This window comes from Primulina eburnea, unplaced genomic scaffold, assembly GCF_022965805.1.
Source record: "Primulina eburnea isolate SZY01 unplaced genomic scaffold, ASM2296580v1 ctg19, whole genome shotgun sequence".
In the NCBI taxonomy this organism is placed as follows: domain Eukaryota; kingdom Viridiplantae; phylum Streptophyta; class Magnoliopsida; order Lamiales; family Gesneriaceae; genus Primulina; species Primulina eburnea.
Genome location: NW_027331026.1, coordinates 1 through 16,058, shown reverse-complemented (window position 1 = coordinate 16,058; position 16,058 = coordinate 1). Strand labels below are relative to the sequence as shown.

General features: G+C 37.0%; 1 long non-coding RNA gene and 1 pseudogene across 1 annotated transcript; one reads left to right on the top strand and one right to left on the bottom strand.

The window, feature by feature from the left end:
- Positions 1–1,894: 1,894 nt before the first annotated feature.
- LOC140820837 (alpha-L-fucosidase 2-like) lies at positions 1,895–12,787 on the top strand (annotated as a pseudogene).
- Positions 5,431–15,361, bottom strand: LOC140820838 (uncharacterized). The gene is made up of 2 exons (XR_012115597.1): positions 15,027–15,361; positions 5,431–5,635 (listed from the first exon to the last, which is right to left on the bottom strand). It is a non-coding gene; the product is annotated as an uncharacterized lncRNA (long non-coding RNA).
- Positions 15,362–16,058: the final 697 nt, after the last annotated feature.

The following is a 16,058-nucleotide window of genomic DNA, read 5'->3' as shown; positions in this document are numbered from 1 at the left end:
AATTCTTCAATTGCTCGGAGACTCAATTTGTCGATTATATCAGATTTTTTTTACTATTTTTTATACATCAAATTTAGTCTTATTCCTCAATAGCTCAGGCACACAATTTGCCAAAACCAATTCGACCCAAACTTAGAAAATTTTAGTTTAAATAGAAATGAAAATATGACTCCGTTATTAATCGCAATACCATTAACCCATCTAAAATAATAATGATTCATTTAAATAATAATAAATAAAACTCACAATACCCAAAATGAATAAATAATACTATACATCCACCCTAAGATATAAGAACAATAAGCTTAATGTATCTTAAGATTGCAAATACAGAAATTCGACATTCTTATATCATCTCGTACAATTATCGACTTATGTTTATACATTGAAGTTATTATTTTTTGTCCATATCATATCATTCATCGTTTCATCTCATTATCAGTACTCATCCCATATGTTTGGGATCGAGAATGAAGATGTTAGGGGAATTTTCTTCCGAAGGAATGCAGAAGGAACATGGTGGTGCTAACTTTGGGATCCACATGTTAGGTGTCGATCCACAATTGAGAGTTGGCTTCAATTCAAGAAAGTTTTGCCACTTTTGGGAGTAAAACCAAACCCACTCCAAAAAATTAGGTTTAAACCAATGAAGATCTTGGATCCATAATAGGACCTAATTCTACTATTTTGTTTGTCAAATTAATTTCATGGCCTACAAGATTTTGAGAAGTCAACTAAAGTTCCACATTCATGGGAGTAGACAAGTATTGCAATTTAGAGTAAATGGAGTGTTGAAAGTAAATTGTATTTAACGTTATGTACAAATGCCAAAAAAAAAGAGAGTAAAACTTTATGTAAAATAAATTATCTTTTGAAATCCGAAGCTTGTAGACAAACAAAAAAATAAATTCAATACATTATAAAGAACTCCAGTGCATTAGAGCTATCCTCGGATCGAACGAATTATGGCAAAGGGATCCTTAAACGGGAACAAAGGCATGAAAATAAGGTCTTCACGAAGGTGCAGTGGCAACACTTTCATAAGCTACAGTAAAACATGCATGTTGAACGTATAAACTGGCTCCATAAGCTGCGATAATCTTCGTTTACATCGTTTATGTCGATAAACGTCTCAAGGCTAATTCAGAATTCTGAAAATGTAGTTCAATACGTATGCAATAGCATAAAGAAGTCAATAAATGCTAAAATATTCCAAGGGTGTTGAAAAATGAAACCATACAGTCGTATGTCTCCTTCTGATTTTGTGCTCAAAAGGAAATCTATATGGTCGTAGTTTTCAAGATAAAGCACATTCGGTTTCGATTTCAATTCCTTGAGAGTGTGCTGGACATCAGCAACATCTGCCAATGCATCATTTCCCCCATAGCCAATCCAGATTGGCGGCGAGTTGGGTATGGATCAGATCAAATACTGGTGGCTTTAACTGGTTGTATTGCATCATATTTTTTCAAATGCCATTGTCGTACGTTGCAAAAGTTCCTTCACGGATCACTGTCAGAAGAGTTGTTAAAATTTCAGCGTCACAATGAACAAAATACCATGTTCTCCCTAAGAAATCTTGTTTTTGGAAAAATAATAAATAAAATTTGTATTTTTTCAATTTGATACGGGACTGTCACTGCTTGTTACAGTAACAGTGAAACAAGAATCAAACCCTCATTCACCCTTTTTGGCTCCTTCAAATAGGCAAAATCCAGGAAACTAGATATCAAGGTACTAATCAATCCGAAAGCTATTGAAGCAACAATTCTTCCCTGAAAATTTCATGTAACAAGGCCTTTAAACCAGTAAGAACACATTAATTTCAAGAATCAATATCCATTTGTGTCACATCTATAATATCGTTCAGCTTTTGATGGATGCCAAACTAAAGGAGAGGTTACTCTTATTGTTAAAAAGAACAGTTTCGTACATTGAGTTTCACAAGTAAACAACTATTAAGCACCATCTAAACTCCCAGATAAAAGTTGTAGCTAGGTACATGATTATATGGATTGCCCCAGTTTCATTCAACAAATTAGAATCCCATTAAATGATTATTCTTTTACGACAAACTACATATTTTAACCATTGGATCGCAAGTGTGTGCCATCGTGCTGCAAGATAATTTTCATTACTGAATCAGAATAGAGAGGAATCTTGAACTAGCACGATCACATAAAACTCACAGGTCATAGAAACATTGAACCAAATACAGCAGCTAATCTGTTAAGAGATCCGACTAATATGTAAGATGCTTCTTATTCCCATAATTACTCTCATTTTCTATTTGTGTAGGATGTTTTTTGTAACTGTGAGATTGAAGCCAACTTTAATTCTCCTTTTTGAAAGGTCGGCCAAATGAAAATGAATTCAATGTTGTTGAGACATGCTTTCGATCACTGCTGCCATAAAATTTTTCATTTGCCAATATTGAATGAATCACAGGTTTACCAGCTACTGGGTGGTAAAAGGCTAAAATTTGATCATTCTGATACCACATATGATGAAAAATATTTGAGCAGGTGCTGGATTTAGAAACAGCGGCTGTAAAAGTACGGTATTCTGCCAATGAAGTTGAAAATGTGAGGGAATATTTTACCTCAAATCCAGATTATGTGATTGTGATAAAAATTTCAGGAAACAAGCCAGCATGCCTAAATTTTACAGTATCTCTGAACGGCAAATTGCATCATCGTCCATATGTCAATGACCGAAATCAAATTATTTTGGATGGAAGTTGTCCAGGGAGAAGAATCCCACCAAAATTATACGGGGCAATAAGCCTAAAGTAAAAGGGCATCTGAACTACATTCTCAATCAAAAAGGAATTCAGTATTCAGAAGTTATTGATCTGCAGATTAGTGAACATGCAACCTAATGATTCAAAAAGGATCCTCCTACCATGTATTCTTTAAGGAGAATCGATTCCGCAAAGAGATTTTCGTGTTCTGATCTTTATTCCACCACATTGACAACTATCAAGCACTTTTTCATTGAGTCTCACTGAAGCTTTTTAAATGTTCTCAGAGCAAGGTGGAAAGTGATTGTAATACAAGAGAAAGCGAGAACGTAATGATTACCAGGCAGAAAGGATCAAGTCTTTTAAAACCGATGAGGATCCCTCTCTGGTCGAGCTTCTGTTTCAGCATGGATGGTACCTCCTGATAGCTAGTTCACGTCCTGAAACTCAGGTCTCGAACCTGCAGGGAATATGGAACAACTAACAAGGATACCGAACCTGCGTGGGGGTATGTTCTAGTTTCTGTTCATTTTTGCATTTTAGACTGGATATTTACGGATGAGTGTTATTTTGATGTCTCGTGAACCCTTAATTCTCAGTGTTGCTCCTCACTTGAACATCAACCTCCAAATGAACTACTGGCCAACCCTTTCGTGCAATCTTAACAAGTCCCAAGAGCTTTTGTTCGATTATCTCTCATCTCTCTTGATAAATGGAAAAAAACTGCTCGTTTCTCACTTCACATATTACAATCACAAATACATGATGCGTACAAATACAAGCATAAATTTACTTCAGAATCATAATTGTCAAAGGCGAGAGCGCATCTCAAATGTTACAGGTTAACTATGGCGCACATGGTTGGGTTAAGCATCGTGTTTCTGATATATGGGCAAAAACATCACCAGATAGCGGACAACCCGTGTGGTCTTCATGGCAAATGGGTAAAGCCTGGCTTTGTACATATCTACGGGAGCATTACACCTATAAGATGGACAAAAGTGATATATTTTTTGCACTTGAATTAAATATAGGTCCATATCTTTTCAGTTTTGATATTCTTATAGCGTTTTGGCTCTCAAGCGGTCATTTGATCTCATGATGCATTTTGGTTCTAGTTATTGTATATTTGAAAGGGGGAACAAGGCCTATTTAACCTGTAGATTCTACTTTTTTCACTTGATTCGGTCATTTGAATTGTGCTGCTATTCTGATTCCATGTACGAATTTCTCGGTAAGTTTTGGCTTTTTAGTGCCATAGAATAAATGTTTTCTAATGGAATGAACAACTTTCCCACTCGAAATACACAAACCACACTAAATTATTAAAGGGAAAGCATATGTCTTGATGGAAGGCTGCACTTCATTCCGTTGGACTGGTTAATCTAAGGTCCGAAAGGATTTCTTGAAACCAATCCATCAACTTCCCCATAGCACAATTTCAGTGCTCCAGAAGGGAAGCCTGCTAATGTGAACAACACATCAACAATGGATATGGCCATCATAAATGAGGTTTTCTCAGCCATCATTTCTGCGGCTGAGGTAGAAAATTTATACGTCGTCGTAATCGAAAATTCTTGAATCATGCAAAGCTAACTTGTGACATGATTATTGAATTTTGAATTCAATGGTATAAAGGAACTGGAAACGAGCAAGGATGATCTGATTGCAAGAGTTTGTAAGGCTCAACCACGTCTTTATCCAACTATGATTACCATTAGCCTGCACAAATGAAGAGCCATTTTCTTATGATGTATGGGTCAATCGACATCCAGTATTGTCGATTGTAATGGCAGACACACGACTTTGAGGATCAAGAGGTGCACCACATGCATTTGTCACATCTATTTGGCAAGTTTCCTGGACGATTTCCATGGATAAGAGTCCTAATCTTTGTAAAGCAACGAAGTTTTCATTGTATAAAAAAAGTTGGTTATTGTAGAACATATATCTTATGTGACTCAAGTAGAACCTGAATCTCAGTCTCGACTCGAAACAGGAGAGGATGATCGACTCCATGGAAAGCCGCTTTGTGGGCACCTCTTGGTGATAGTGACCATGCATATCGTATGGTAAAACATCTGTTCAATTTGGTGTATCCTGAGCATAAAATTGATTTTGAATGAGAGTTTTATGCTAACCTATCGACTAAACATGCTCCTTGCCAGATTGATGCGAACTTTGGGTAGGACGCTGGTACTTTTTCTATATTTTGATTTCGTGATCTTGTGACGCTTAGTGTATAAAAGAATATTTGTTCACTCAATCAGATTTTCACACAATTCAGAGCATTATTGTGAAAAAAATAATTTTCGTATGATTACTAATGAGAATAAAAAAATGTTATCTAAAACATGTACGTAATTCTCATCAATTATTATTATTTGTCTCACAAACTTTTGAACATAGGTGCACTTACATAAGACTTTTGAACATAGTCACCACTACAGAACTGACATGGCATCAGTCCTGCACTAAGCCTCACTCCCCAGCAATCTCTTTCACTACAAGAGCCATATCAGTAACAATTGTCTTTATTTTGTGGAGTATCTTCGTGTTAGGTGGTGTCCCCAAAGCATCACATGAAACGTCTGCTAGTTTTAAAATGCGGAACTATTTTTTTTTTTTTTGAGCTATCATTTTAAAAATAACAATTAAAAGGATCATATTTATTTAGACAATGGAAATATAGCAATTAAAAATAACAAGTATCAATGTAAATGTAAATTAGTAAAAATCATGAAAATCCTCAACGTAAATAAAATGTTTAACCCTCCTCTCAAAAACCATCACTCAAAATGCGGAAAAACGTGAGGTCCTCGGGTTATGTCACCGCACCAGGACTGCCTACTCAGAGTTCAGCACCTCCTGTCTCCTGCTCAACATGCTCACCTGCATCACACACGCCTAGTGAGTCTAAAGACTCAACACACCTGTACCAGTAATAACGAGTACATATACGTAGCACACAGCAGTGAAAAATAGTATAATCAACATACATTTCATGAGCTTAAAAACATGAACATAAAACATGAACATAAGCGTGTCGTGTAAAATGGTAACGTGTCAAAACATGTCTCATCATGTTATCAATGCGTATGCGTAACTGTGACCTGTCAAAACATAGTAATAACATGTATCATTGTATCAGCATATACGTGTTAAAATCTTAATTTGAATTCCGCTCATTAGCTGTGACTTTCGTATCATCATGTCATCATGTCAGTCGATGGATCCATCTACGTGTACCCGGCGGCGAGGGATATCGGCGACGGCATTACCCGCCCACTGAGCCCGGGCCTTACATGTCATCGTGTCATCGTGTTAGTCACAACTAAATCACTTCCTTCAAAACGTGTCATCATTTTCATCACTTAATTAAAAGGATGCGTATACATAGTTTTTCCTTTAAACCAGGCATGCACTATAATTATCATAATAGCGTAAAAATCATGAACATGATGCATAAACATTTAAAATATCATGAATTTGTGCTCAGGGCGCTGCTAGGACCAAAATCTCACCCCGAGTGCAAAATGACCATTTTGTCCTTGGAAACCCAAAAATTACCGTTTTGCCCATAGACGTAAAATTTCACTTCTTTGACATTTTCTTAATTTCATTGACTCTAACACGTCCTCAATAATTATTTAAGCTTACAAGAACTTTCCCATCTTTTTATTTGGCTTAAATCTATGACTTTTAAATTAATCTTTAAATATAACCTATTAATACGTGTTAATCCCGAATTAAACCAAACCTTAGCATATAATTCCCAAATTAAAAACTTAGACTTCTAATAATTATTTCAGCTTAAATATAATTTCCCATAATTTTATTAAGCTTAAATCTAGGCTTTCAATTAATTCTTTAATTAACCTTTCGTGTGGCGATTAAATCCCGAATAAATCCAAAACTCATTATTTTGATCCGAAGCTTACCAAACTCCTAAAAATGTCCCAAAACATTTTTAAAAGCATCCCTAGATGTAAACTCGAGCTCATTTCATAACTTAACAGAATTGTTTTAAAACTTAGACCGGGGTCCCGGTTTTAACCCGAATCGAATCGAAACTTAACCAAATTCTTCCCAACTTCTTACCACACTTCATAAACACTTAAAAGACCCTTAAATCAGTCAATAATAGGCTCTTAACCTCTCGGCTAAGTCCTGAGAGTTGCTGGAAATTACAGCACATGCAAGTCTTGTCCTTAGTGAGCTAACCCCCATTATTTCATTCCTAGCATAGACCCGATGAGCCAGTCATGGCTCGGCCTCACCTAGATCACATGAGGACTACTCTGGACCTGCATAACCCACTGAACCAGCCCCAAGCAACAAACACAGCACACATGACCGCTAGATCCCCACGAAGTGCACTCGAACATCACCCAAACGCCCAACGCTCAAGCGGTTCCGATCCTATCCTCGTTTCAGCCACGTTCGAACCACCCTAGGCCATGGTTCAGACCCTTTATGATCTGTTCCAGAGCTAGGGACGCCCCTTGTACAGCCGAGACCGAACCGATCCTCGATCTAGCCGTTATGCGCGCACTAGCGCCCGAACGAACGGTTTTTTCCCTGCATAGACCTGAACCGAGGCCCTCTCAGGTTGTTCTAACATAAACCTCGACATGTACAGCCCCTAAGGACCCTAGATCGGCAGCCCCTTGCACCCAAACATCAAACACGTGAGTTAAATGCATAAAATACGGTTTTTCACGAACAATACGAAGCAACAATTGATTTAAACATTTTTCGTATGCGAGAACACATGTAACAGCATATAATGGCGTGAATAATGCAGAAATAAGGATACATGGCGTGCCTTATGATGTTGGTGCAGAAACGCTCGGAGGAACACGGAACGTGGAAGGAAATTGAGCTTGGAGGAAAAAGAAGCACCGAAATCTTTGCTGCTGCACTCACGAAGAGGTTGGCCAATTGGAGGGGGTGGGCGGCTGAGTGGAGGGTTATTAGGTTAAGTGGTGAGCTTAGGGAATAATTAGTGTTAATTATATAGATAATAATTTAGTTAATGGGCCTTAATTCATGTAATTAAAAGGTTAAAAAGGTGTTTAAGCCCAAAAGTTTATAAGTAGGCCCATTAAATCCAAACACACTCCCGAAAAATATTTCATATTGAAAAGTTCTTGAAAATATTAGCCGAATCCTTAAAAAGTCCCCTGAATCGATAAAATTTGTGTACTGTTAAAAATAAAATCATGCGGGTAAAATACCCAAATAAAATCTCATTTTTGAGAAATACCCTTAAAAACACTATAACTTAATTTATAAAAATAAATCATGTAACAAAATAATTTTCCTGAAAGTTCTCCGGTCTCCGTTCCTCGTTCGAGCTCAAAATGCAACTTAAAAAATCTATAATGCATGAACCTTTAAAATTTCATGAAATAAATTCTACCATGCAATAATTATGCATAAAATGAATAAAAATAATTAAACACAATTTAATGAAATAAATATGCATTTATTGCTTTAAAATAATTTAATAAAATACTAAAGAAATTTAATAATTTGCATTCATGTGGTTCACGTGGACTTTATAATTTTTGGGACGTTACATCACATGTCCAGTAACTTGCATCAGCCAACTCTTTCACAACAAGAATTGTATCTGCAACAGCGTTTGCAGCCCTCTTTATCTTCCTCAGGATCTATGCAACAGAGGGTTCCTTGCATTAGCCAACTCTTCCACAATAAGCGTCATATACGCAACAAAGTTTGCAACCATCTTTATCTTCATCAGGGTCACTGCAGTAGGCGAGTTCTTTGTGGCGACATCTACAAGGTAACAACCAAGACCCAACTAGCACGTTCCCCAAACAGGGACATCTTTGAGGAAGATGGACTTCATTTCTTTATCCTCTTCAGCAGATTGAGGAAGGCATGCGAGTCAGACATCACGGCAGCTAGATTCTTAGTATTAGAGTCGTAGCAAGACACGCATTGGAGGTCGACTATCGACCCCTCTTTTAAGACCGGGAGTGTCGAAACCTCCATCGAATGAGCTTTCAATAAATACCTAGTATCCATCTCCAATCCATATACAAAAGAATATCTTTTAGTGGAGCCATTTTGAGAGTCTAAATGAATCTAACAAGATCACAAACATAAATCAAAGCCTAAACTGATTTTTAAGCCTCAAAACCTTAAAAAATTTATCACATGAGCATCGCCGACCATTTGTCGAACATATCAAAATTTGGATAGGAGATGGATACTAGGTATTAGGTCAAAGCTCATTCAATCGAGGTGTCGACATTCCCAGACTCGAAGGAGGGGTCGATAGTCAACCTACAATGCGCGTCTTTCTGCGACTCTAATACTAAGAATCTAGCTGCCGTGATGTCTGACTCGCATGCCTTCGCCAACCTGCTGGAAGAGGATGAAAAAACAGAATCGATCTTCCTCAAAGATGTCCCTGTTTGGGGAACCTGTGTTTTGGCTCTTGGTTGTTACCTTGTAGACGCCGCCACAAGGAACTCGTCTGTTGCAGAGACCGTGAGGAAGATAAAGAGGCCTGCAAACACTGCTGTGGATATGGCTCTTGTTGTGAAAGAGTTGGCTGATGCAAGGAACCCGCCTGTTGCAGAGATCCTGAGGAAGATAAAGAGGGCTGCAAACGTTGTTGCAGATACGACTCTTGTTGTGAAACAGTTGGCTTATGCAAGTTACTGGACAGGTTATGCTTTGGGAAACCACCTAACACGAAGACACTCAACAAAATAAAGACAATTGTTACTGATATGGCTCTTGTAGTGAAAGAGATTGTTGGGGAGTGAGTCTTAGTGCAGGAATGATGCTGTGTCAGTGCTGTAGTTGTGACTATGTTCAAAAGTCTTATGTTAGTGCACCTATGTTCAAAAGTTTGTGAGGTAAATAATAATAATTGATGATAATTACGTAAATGTTTTTAGTCATGTTCCTGATATCATTTTTTTATTCTCATTAATAATCATACAAAAATGATTTTTTCCACATTAAAACTCTGAATTGTGTGAAAATCCGATTGAGTGAACAACTATTCTTTTAGAAAAAGACGTCACATGATCACAAACTCAAACTATTGAATAAACGATCAACATTACCGAAAGTTCGCATCGATCTGGTCCTTCAAAATCATTTTCATTCTCAAGATCCACCAAATTGAACAGATTTTTACCATGCGATTTCCACGGATAAGAGTCCTAATCTTTGTAAAGCAACGAAGTTTTCATTGTATAAAAAAAGTTGGTTATTGTAGAACATATATCTTATGTGACTCAAGTAAAACCTGAATCCCAGTCTCGACTCGAAACAGGAGAGGATGATCGACTTCATGGAAAGCCGCTTTGTGGGCACCTCTTGGTGATAGCGACCATGCATATCGTATGGTAAAACATCTGTTCAATTTGGTGTATCTTGAGCATAAAATTGATTTTGAATGAGAGTTTTATGCTAACCTATCGACTAAACATGCTCCTTCCCAGATTGATGCGAACTTTGGGTAGGACGCTGGTACTTTTTCTATATTTTGATTTCGTGATCTTGTGACGCTTAGTGTATAAAAGAATATTTGTTCACTCAATCAGATTTTCACACAATTCAGAGCATTAGTGTGAAAAAAATAATTTTCGTATGATTACTAATGAGAATAAAAAAAAATGTTATCTAAAACATGTACGTAATTCTCATCAATTATTATTATTTGTCTCACAAACTTTTGAACATAGGTGCACTTACATAAAACTTTTGAACATAGTCACCACTACAGAACTGACATGGCATCAGTCCTGCACTAAGCCTCACTCCCAATCAATCTCTTTCACTACAAGAGCCATATCAGTAACAATTGTCTTTATTTTGTTGAGTATCTTCGTGTTAGGTGGTGTCCCCAAAGCATCACATGTCCAGTAACTTGCATCAGCCAACTCTTTCACAACAAGAATTGTATCTGCAACAGCGTTTGCAGCCCTCTTTATCTTCCTCAGGATCTATGCAACAGACGGGTTCCTTGCATTAGCCAACTCTTCCACAATAAGCGCCATATACGCAACAAAGTTTGCAACCATCTTTATCTTCATCAGGGTCACTGCAGTAGGCGAGTTCTTTGTGGCGAGATCTACAAGGTAACAACCAAGACCCAACTAGCACGTTCCCCAAACAGGGACATCTTTGAGGAAGATGGACTTCATTTCTTTATCCTCTTCAGCAGATTGAGGAAGGCATGCGAGTCAGACATCACGGCAGCTAGATTCTTAGTATTAGAGTCGCAACAAGGCACGCATTGGAGGTCGACTATCGACCCCTCCTTTAAGACCGGGAGTGTCGAAACCTCGATCGAATGAGCTTTCAATAAATACCTAGTATCCATCTCCAATGCATATACAAAAGAATATCTTTTAGTGGAGCCATTTTGAGAGTCTAAATGAATCTAACAAGATCACAAACATAAATCAAAGCCTAAACTGATTTTTAAGCCTCAAAACCTTAAAAAATTTATCACATGAGTATCGCCGACCATTTGTCGAACATATCAAAATTTGGATAGGAGATTGATACTAGGTATTAGGTCAAAGCTCATTCAATCGAGGTGTCGACATTCCCAGACTCGAAGGAGGGGTCGATAGTCAACCTACAATGCGCGTCTTTCTGCGACTCTAATACTAAGAATCTAGCTGCCGTGATGTCTGACTCGCATGCCTTCGTCAACCTGCTGGAAGAGGATGAAAAAACAGAATCGATCTTCCTCAAAGATGTCCCTGTTTGGGGAACCTGTGTTTTGGCTCTTGGTTGTTACCTTGTTGACGCCGCCACAAGGAACTCGCCTGTTGCAGAGACCGTGAGGAAGATAAAGAGGCCTGCAAACACTGCTGTGGATATGGCTCTTGTTGTGAAAGAGTTGGCTGATGCAAGGAACCCGCCTGTTGCAGAGATCCTGAGGAAGATAAAGAGGGCTGCAAACGTTGTTGCAGATACGACTCTTGTTGTGAAACAGTTGGCTTATGCAAGTTACTGGACAGGTTATGCTTTGGGAAACCACCTAACACGAAGACACTCAACAAAATAAAGACAATTGTTACTGATATGGCTCTTGTAGTGAAAGAGATTGTTGGGGAGTGAGTCTTAGTGCAGGAATGATGCTGTGTCAGTGCTGTAGTTGTGACTATGTTCAAAAGTCTTATGTTAGTGCACCTATGTTCAAAAGTTTGTGAGGTAAATAATAATAATTGATGATAATTACGTAAATGTTTTTAGTCATGTTCCTGATATCATTTTTTTATTCTCATTAATAATCATACAAAAATGATTTTTTCCACATTAAAACTCTGAATTGTGTGAAAATCCGATTGAGTGAACAACTATTCTTTTAGAAAAAGGCGTCACATGATCACAAACTCAAACTATTGAATAAACGATCAACATTACCGAAAGTTCGCATCGATCTGGTCCTTCAAAATCATTTTCATTCTCAAGATCCACCAAATTGAACAGATTTTTACCATGCGATTTCCACGGATAAGAGTCCTAATCTTTGTAAAGCAACGAAGTTTTCATTGTATAAAAAAAGTTGGTTATTGTAGAACATATATCTTATGTGACTCAAGTAAAACCTGAATCCCAGTCTCGACTCGAAACAGGAGAGGATGATCGACTCCATGGAAAGCCGCTTTGTGGGCACCTCTTGGTGATAGCGACCATGCATATCGTATGGCAAAACATCTGTTCAATTTGGTGGATCCTGAGCATAAAGTTGATATTGAATGAGAGCTTTATGCTAACCTATCAACTAAACATGCTCCTTGCCAGATTGATGCGAACTTTGGGTAGGAAGCTGGTACTTTTTTCTATATTTTGATTTCGTGATCTTTTGACGCTTCGTGTCTAAATAGAATATTTGTTCACTCAGACCAACTCACTATTTCGAAGAAGGGCTCCACATATACTAGAGTTTTAGTGGAGGTTGATGCTAAGAAGTCGAGAGTGTGGGAATGCCCTATCAAACTACCAACAGGGAAGATGACAGTAGTTAAATTCAAATATGAATTGGATCCAAAATTCTGTAGCAGCTGTAATTCACTCGGCCATATCTCTGAATTGTGTGGGGTGTAATATCGAAGGAAAAGTGGTAACCCGCAAATTAAGCAACTCATAGATCTGAACCCACAAAGGTAGGAACACCATATCATCTTTGCTGAATAGAAAACAACTCGGCATCTTCCTTAGGAACAATTGTCTTCCCGCTATTAGGTAAGGTCCCCCATCGAGGACTGAGTCTCTTTGAAGTTCATTACCAAACTGGAATTTAATCCAACCATTTTCCTTGAACAAGAATTTAACATTCCCGCCCCATCGCTTAACAAAGTTGAGGACAGTATATGCATTCGGGCGTGACCCCGTGACATACCCAACAAGACAATATCCGAATGTTTTTTCCACGGTTTCAATCTCCTCACAACCAATTACTAACTCCCCAATTGGGGGTTCAGTATATTTCAGTAATGATGCTTCAACAGGAGCTCTATTATCCTTGAAAAGACTAGCAAATGATTGTTTCCCATTCATCTTGTTATGCATATCTCGGCTACCTCCAGCAGCAGAACCAACAATATTAACATTTGCTGCATTCTGTTTAGCATTTAGTCCAGAGTCTTCTCCCTTATCATCCTGATCAGTACCCTGATTCATGTGTATCTCCGAAGGGTACACAGAAGAGTCAGTCATCACTTTTTTATTATGTAGTATAATAATTTTTTAAAAATTTTAATAAATATAATTTTAATTTTTATGAGGTTTTGTGACTGGAACTCCAAAAATAAAATGAACGATATTAAAAATTTTGATTTTAAACTATTGCTAGCATAAAAAAAATATGTTTTTAAAAAGTACAAATAAATAGATGAAACAAGATGAAAATTTTAATGTTTGTATTGAGTATGTCAGTTTAGGATATTTCTTAATTAAATGTACATCCAAATCTTTTTGTTGAATCAAAAACTTTTTTTGACATTTTATTGTTGTACCTTAGGCTATAATTTTTGTACTTAATAGAATTTCATGGAGTCATTAAAAGTCTATTGACATTTTGAATACATATAGACTTTCGTAGAGTTTTTAAAAGTTGAATTTGAATATCACGTGAATTTTTAAAATTCTTCAAAATTTTACTTTGAATACCACTAAACTTTTGTAGAGAATATAAAAATCTAGTTTGAATACCTCTGAACTATATAAAAATCATTAAAAGTATATGACCAGTACACGTCATGAGACTTTTGCTTTTGCCGTTCCTTGGTTTTAGATTCCAATTTTAAGTTTGAAATATTAAGTTCGAGATTCAATTGTAATCACTCTTATTAAATCATACCAAACATTAAATATAATATTCTACATCTTATTTATCATTAATTTATCCTTATATTATATATCACATGTTTATCCTATCATGTGTACCAAACTATTACATAGAGTATAAAAACTCACATGAGTCTGTCTTACATGTCAATTTTGCTAAACATATCTATGACCCAACTATACTAATTAAAAAATATTAATTTTCATTCCAAAAATATTATTACTCATGATATTTATGAATCAGGTTGATCAATATCACAGATATAAATATATTACTTCGTCTCATAAGATACTTGCTCTTTATTTTGATGTCGTACGTAATAATATGTAGCAGATCACTACAAAAAAAAATAAAATTAGCGACGGTCAAACCGTCGCTAAAACCGTCGCTAAAAGGGGAAAGCGACGGTTTTAACGACGGTTTGAAATTTCGAAACAAAAGTCAGCGTTGCCTTCTCAAAACGACGGTTTTTAACATACGTCGCTTCATAGCGACGGTTTATTTAAAGAAGACCGTCGCTATTTAGCGACTGTTTTTAAAAAACCATCGCTAAACAAAGCGACGGTTATTTGAACACGGTCGCTATAAAAAGCGACCGTTTTTAGATTACCGTCGCTTAATATAGCGACGGTTATCACAAAACCGTCGCTATAAAAAGCGACGGTTGTTCAAATACCGTCGCTATTTATAGCGACGGTATACGTAAAACCGTCGCTATATTAATCGGCGGTTTTCTAAAAAAACCGCCGCTTATTTAGAAAACCGCCGATTAATATAGCGACGGTATGTTACAAAAGTCCACCTAAGGAACCGCGACGATAATAAATTTAAGCAAAAATTAATGTATTAAATTTACACAAATAAACTAATACATAAAAATTCAATTATATATTAAATTTTCTGTACAAAAAAAAACTTTAAAACCTGATGTTGCGCGAAGATATAGCTGCTTCCACGTGACGCTGGAAAATGGCACGAGTAGCTAATCTACAAAATAAAACGAAATAGTTAGTACAAAATAGAAAACCGAAACTTCGAAAAATTTATAGGGTTTTGCTTACTACCAAAGATAGGTGAAAATCGTTGAAGAAAATTGTTCGAGAACCTCGGTATAAATAGAATCATAGCGACGGTCTAAGATAGAACCGTTGCTAGTTGCGACGGAATTAACTATAACCGTCGCCATTAGCGACTCTTTTCCATAAACCGTCGCCGATTCAGATCGGCGACGGTCTAGACAAACCCGTCGCCGAATTAAATCGGCGACGGTTTATGCTGAACCGTCGCTATTTATATTAATACGGTTTACAACAATCGCCGTATATTGCGACGGTTGTTTTTAAACCGTTGCAAAATAAAGCGACGGGTTATAAAAAACCGTCGCTATTACGACGGTTAAATAAACCGTGGCTAAAAAAGCGACAGTTTGTCACAAAACTGTGGCTAAAATAGCGACGGTGGTTTTTAAACCGTGGCTTAAAAAACAACGGTTTTGTTTATACCGTCGCCTGTTTTTTATTAGCGACGGTTTTAATAAACAGTCGCAATATATTACGACGGTTTATTGGAACTGTCGCAATAGATTACGACGATTTATTAAATCGTGGCTAATTAAGCGACGGTTTATATTAAACCGTGGCTATAAAAGCGACGGTTATGATTAAACTGTGGCAAAAAAGGCGACGGTTTATTGGAATCATGCAAAGCTAACTTGTGACATGATTATTGAATTTTGAATTCAATGGTATAAAGGAACTGGAAACGAGCAAGGATGATCTGATTGCAAGAGTTTGTAAGGCTCAACCACGTCTTTATCCAACTATGATTACCATTAGCCTGCACAAATGAAGAGCCATTTTCTTATGATGTATGGGTCAATCGACATCCAGTATTGTCGATTGTAATGGCAGACACAAACAACAACGACTTTGAGGAGACAAGAGGTGCATGCATAAA